We start from the raw sequence: 6,284 nt of genomic DNA on the forward strand, positions 1-6,284 counted from the left end.
GAGATGCAATGCAAATCCCAAGCTTTTAAAGAAGATACCTCTTGGATCCGGAATTTGCCCTGTGTAAAGCACCGATTTTTTGGTTTAAACTAGTGCTGAATACTCACAAATTGATTGAAAACTATCATAACTACCATATAATGCCGACCGCAAAGCAAGGGATCTACTGGAACCAATTTCCTACCGTTCCAGCATCAAAGTGAACGCTCAGCCATAAGGTTAACGGAATGTTGCCATGTCGCTGTTCAGAGCATCAATATTTATAGTTAATATCACTGACACCTATCGCCTTCAGCTCACCCGATAAATTCCTCTGCCTTGCGAAATAAACTTCTTCAATCCACGGCACTAACCTAGTATTCTCTTTGTAGGACTGTGCATATAAAGCATTATATGGTACTTATATTTTGCCACTTTTGCAACAATCAGTTCTCAAAATGTGCATGAACCAGCATCAGGTGAACATGAAGATGGTTAAATCAATATTGTTTCACCATGGAGGTTCTGAAACAACAATGACAGCTTCAGGAAATAATCACTTAACCAACAATGGAAGAGAAAATGTTGCTACATAGTATGTATGTTGAGCAAACAAAGCAATAAAAGGACAATGTTCTTGATTTTCACAATTATCTACAATAAAGTCAATGGTATCCCCTAAGTAATCATTTTATTCCGGCACTTTATACGAACTCGAAATAAGCACACACGAGAGTATTTTCAGCCTGTGGCATACATGTCCTTGAAACTTTAATACTGACTATCAAAATATTATTAAATTGCATGTGACTGAAGTGGTCAGTTTTCAACGTTAAATAATGACCCAACGTAAAATTTAGGGTGGTTTTAAAAACTGGTCTTAATCGTATCTAAGATTGATAAAACTAGTGGAATTGTGTGATATAAATAACCAAACATATACAATTACTACATTCAATGAAGCATGACCATAATATTTATGTAAAAGATTGAACACTGTAAGTTTTTTGTTTTCAACGAGGAACAACTTTTCATGCGACGAAGGTTCATTAATGAACAGTCTTAGTCAGTTTTCAAATTTAAAAATGTATGAGTCACCCGTTGAAAAATTGCCCCTGGGGTAAATTATCAAAGGTCAAAGTGGGAGTCGAGCTTGGTAGATAATATTCTGGCGGATTCAGGCGTCAAGCTCGCGGCGCGCGCCGACTATTATCCAAGTAACGTGAAACCAAGGTTGGGGTAGAGTTTATAAGATTATATTCTAGCGAATTCAGATGGTACGCACACGTCGTGAACCCCCTATGGCCCAAGTTACGTGAGTTCAATGTTGGACTAGAGTTTTAAGATATTGCACACAAGCGAAATCAGGCGGGCCGCACACGGTGCGCACCCCCTATTGCCCATGTAACTTGAGTCCCAGGTGGGGGTAGCGTTTTAGGAAATAACACACTAGCAAATTCAGGCGGGACGCACATGGCGCGCACCCCCTATAGACTATGTAACTTAAGTCAAAGGTTGGAGTAGAGTTTGGGAGACATTCTAGCGAATTCAGGCGGGACGCACACGGCGAGCACCCCCTATGGCCCGAGTAACACGTGTCCCAGTGTAGCCCTGTGAACATTTCAACATTCTTTAAAAGTGTTGTCTGCTGCATTTCTCATATTTTGTGTTGTCTGCTTCCCTTGATTGATATTTGATGTTGTGAGAATAGCAATCTGCAGGGTTTTGGCGCATTTTATTTCTTTGGTTTTAACTGAGATCTAGAGTCATTTCCATAGAGCATTTCTATGTTTGGTATGTATTAAATGAATTGTAGGGAGTTATTCTTTTAATTGCAATATGTTGTATTGGTTGTGTATTTTGTATTTTTGGAAGGTTTGGTAAATTCTGTTTATTTATCAGTATTTCAAAATAGCAGCTCTTTTTAAGTAACCCTTTGCATGTGTTTCACTGTTTGCACACTTGTTTACAGAAGTAACCAGTTTCATAGTTATCACGGATGTGAGTTGAGAGATACAGAGGTTGCCAGTGAGAACACTCAGTTCCATAAACTTGTAAGTGTACTGTATGTAGCTGCAGATGTCATGTATGTTTTGTTGTTGTTGTCATGTGTCATGTGTTTTACCTTTCTATTGAATGTCATTTATCTCAATAGTTGTTTGTTAAAACGGGCCACTATGCACTTTACGATATTGTATGAGATAAATCTATTCTTTAACATTTTATTTATTATAACTAAATGTGATGTTGCATATTACTTAATACTGTTTATGTTATATTTCAGTGTGTAGAATCATCAGATTCAACTGTAATGAACTGGAGCCATTGTAATATATGTGAATCGTATAAACAGTAAAAACTCGAAAGCACTAGTCTTTGTTAGTCAACACCGCACACTAATCGGACAATTGCTACGAACCACGGCTTGGTCTTGCCTCATAATATATTGACTATTATAGACCTTCACAAAGGTCAGGGGTAAAGGTCGAACCATTATAATGGCGCCCAACGTGATTTTTAGTGTGCTATTGACTAGAGGTGCTGATAACACTATTACATGAATGCTACGGCAACGGATAATATACCACAATTATTAGTTACATTCCATTGGATTTATGGATTACCAATTCACAATCAGTGCACATGGATAAACATATGATGTCGAGATTAGGCTATATGCTTTTTTCGGGAAATGTGACTTTGAGACATTAAGGACAACAGCATGTTGGAACATTTGGAATACCACACTTTGGGGAATAAAATTACACTGTCGGAGTGGACGTAGGGATTGCCGAGGACGTCATTCACAGATGCAGGGACCAGACCAGGATATTCGGGGAAATGATGAACATTATGTGTGACATTTATGACATTTGTGTTTAGTGGCCTTTCCAATGAGACTTGATGTATTGATCTGGTTCTGGATTTGTGTGAGTACCAAATATTGCCTAAAATACTAAGAATTTGCAATTTTTATACTTCTTTTCATGTTAAATAACTAATGGATTGCAGATTCTGGTATTTAACATGTCTTTAGTGAGATTTTGTAAAGTAAGAGTGAGATTTCACTTGCATGAAAAATAATCTGGTAAAGGTATTTAATTACTAATTAAACCCCTTCCTCATAAGTGCATTTTAATATTTGTAACCATCCACCACAAATGTTACTCATTTAAAGTGCTGCTATTTTGAAAAAAACATTGTGAAAACTATTTGTTTACATTTATCAGCTGTTGCAATACATTGCCAGTACAACATAATAGTGACCTGACCTAGTTTGAGGCCTTTGAGTGCACACAGGTTCAAATTTCTAATTCAAGGTTATTTTGCAATATTCATGGCTTAGGAGATTTATTTCCTTCTGCAATTAATGTGTATTTGATTATTTCTGTCATTTATTCGGACTTTCCACTGATATTTGTGAGGTCAGACCCGGGATTATTTCTTTTTACCTGTAAGTGACTTTCTGACATTGAATCATTGAAAATTAATACGCCATTCATACGGTATGTGACTTACATTCCTGTCATGTGATCAGGGATTCTATTTATATTTGTTGCTCTCATTGGTTGATTGTGGAGTTTTCCCTCTGTGACATCATCAATATTTACTGTCATGTGACACTATCATGTGATATTCTTACACCATAGTACAGTTAGATAAATACATGTAGTGAACTTTAGAAAAGTAGTACTTGACATTAGATAATGTAGATTGAAAGTATGTTTGTGCTTTATAGTTAATTAGTCAAAAAGTATTGTAGTATTTAGAAAGACACTGTAGCAATTAGGTGCATAAGTGATTGTTGAATTAGCCATATAAATAATTCATTTATTTATTTGAACTTAAAAAAATATTTTTTGGTACCAAAATGATTTCATTCAAAATAAACATTGTTTTGAGTGAATTGAAGGAAATTATCATTGTATTTTATTGATAAAATACTTTGATGGTATAAATACGAAGAGAAAACATGTACATGTACAATTATAAATATTATTATTGTAAATAATAATATTCATAATGTTTAATTTGCAAATTACACGGTGACAGAAATAAATTTGACTTATATAATTTATTATTTTTTTGCGGGGAAAGTGGTAAAATTGAATTGAATATTTAAACCGGTTATAGATTTGTGTGTAATGTGAAAGCTTCTTTTGATGGAAAGAGAAAACAAGACAATTTAAGGAGTTATGAGAAGTTATGCTTTAGCTTGTTTGAATTAAAGGTACACCATTAGTGTTGAAGTGAATGAAATTAAAGGGACAGTGTTGAATCTCATGTGAATTAAAGGCACAGTATGGAACAGTGCGTGAATTAAAGGGACAGTATTGAACATTGTGTGAGTTAAAGGGACATCATGATAGTCCCAGTTGAATTGAATTAAAGGGACATTACAAGTTGAAACACTTGAATGAGGTGTTTGAAATGTGCATTGGCATTGTGTATTGAAAATACAACAAGAGAACACTTACAGTAAAGTAAAGTGAAGTTAAATAGTTACTGACTAGCTAATTGAATAGTTGTGTTTGTGATGCACAATGATAATTTGTGTGAAATTGGGAGACATGATATTGTGAATTAGATTATTGATTATTCGGACTAATTGTTTAGTGACTTTGAGTGGTACTCATTATCATAGGAGTTTGACAGAACTTGTGAAATAAAGCTATGGTATATGGTTTGGGACACTAATGAAGTGATTTTGAAATTAAGTTTATTTGAAGTGATTTGTGAAATGAATGGTTTTAATAAATTGAGATCATAGTTGGTGCAGCAGTTGTGCCGTTTGGACTTATTAGTGCGAATTTTATGTTTTATTTGTGCTATTAAAAGTGTTTTTTGTGAAACAAGATGTTGTGTTTAGAGACTTAGGGATTGCAAGTGATGTGATTTAATTGCATGGTACAACATAATGTTCCATTAGTTCATTGAGATGTTATTGGTCAAGTGAATTATTTGATCTTTGTATGATGAATTTGGTGATGAACTTGTAAATATTGGGATTAATTGTAGTGGAAGGTGAAATGTGAACTCTTGGATTTAGCAATTGTGAACATAGTTGAATTCTGGGAAGATTTAGTGTGCTTTAAAGAACTTTTTGACTCTTTGACATTGTAACTTGAGTGTTATACAGTGATACGGAAAAGCTTAGTGATATTTGTGATAAAGTTTTGTGAAGGTTAGTGCATACTGAACTTAGTAAAGATGGCTGAGTTTATTGATGACGACAGTGAGATGGAGTGGGAGCATGAAACTTATCTGTACCCGCCGTTATCCACATTCAGTGGAAATGAGTTGGACAGCGATGTCAATTGGGATACTTTCAAATTTGAAGTTGAGATGTTGGTGGAAAGTAATGCCTATAGTGAAAATGAGATTCTTATGAGTATGCGGAGATCATTAAAGGGCAAAGCATTTCACATTATGAGATATCTTGGTGTTAATGCCACTGTTGATGAAGTTTTGGTGAGGTTGGATAGCAACTATGGAAGTTTGGAAAGCCAAATAGATATATTAAGAGACTTTTATTCATTGGAGCAAGGTGTGGAGGAATCTGTGTCTAGTTTTTGTGCAAGAGCCGAGTATTTATTTTATAAAGCAATAAAACTTGATGGATTGAAACATAGCGATACAGAGATTTTAAAGAGAACCGTGCATAAGGGCTTGAAAAGAGAATTAAGACATCTATCATTCTATAAATTGGACACTGTGCAAGACTATGACAGATTTGTTTTGGAGTTACGGCGTCTTGAGATGGACTTAAATAGAGATAGGAATGTGAATTCTGAAGCACAATATTGTAACTCAGCACAGACAGTGGAAAGTGACTCTGAAGTAAACATTGGCAATGTAAATGAATTGATAGAGAAATTGTACCATAGAATAGAAATTTTAGAAAAGGAAAGGGAAAATGGCTACTCTACGGCAAATACTTATTGTTTTGGAAGAAACTTTAAAAGGTATAAACCACAGTATGACAGGAGACGGCCAAGCTTTTATCCTAGACGGCCAACATATACGCGCTATTTTGCACCTGCTTGCTTCCAATGCAATGAAAAGGGCCACATTGCCAAAGATTGCCCAAAGATAGTATCAAAGCCAATTGTGGATAGTTCTCAGAAACTGAAAAGAGAATCACAATTAGTAGGCGAAACTAACGAAGCTGATGTTATTGTCAACGGAATAACAGCAAGAGCACTATTAGACACTGGAAGTTGTGTGAGCGTTATGTCAAAGGCGTTTTATGACAATTCCCTAAGCCACATTAAAATAGAGCCAGTTAACGAGGTTTTAAACGT

General features: G+C 35.2%; 1 long non-coding RNA gene across 1 annotated transcript; it reads left to right on the top strand.

Annotated features, from left to right (window-relative positions):
* Nucleotides 1-1,696: 1,696 nt before the first annotated feature.
* On the top strand, nt 1,697-2,576 carry LOC128213933 (uncharacterized). The gene is made up of 3 exons (XR_008257834.1): nt 1,697-1,773; nt 1,952-2,033; nt 2,264-2,576. It is a non-coding gene; the product is annotated as an uncharacterized LOC128213933 (long non-coding RNA).
* The last annotated feature ends 3,708 nt before the right edge of the window (nt 2,577-6,284 follow it).

This window comes from Mya arenaria, chromosome 13 (genome assembly GCF_026914265.1).
Source record: "Mya arenaria isolate MELC-2E11 chromosome 13, ASM2691426v1".
Taxonomy (NCBI): domain Eukaryota; kingdom Metazoa; phylum Mollusca; class Bivalvia; order Myida; family Myidae; genus Mya; species Mya arenaria.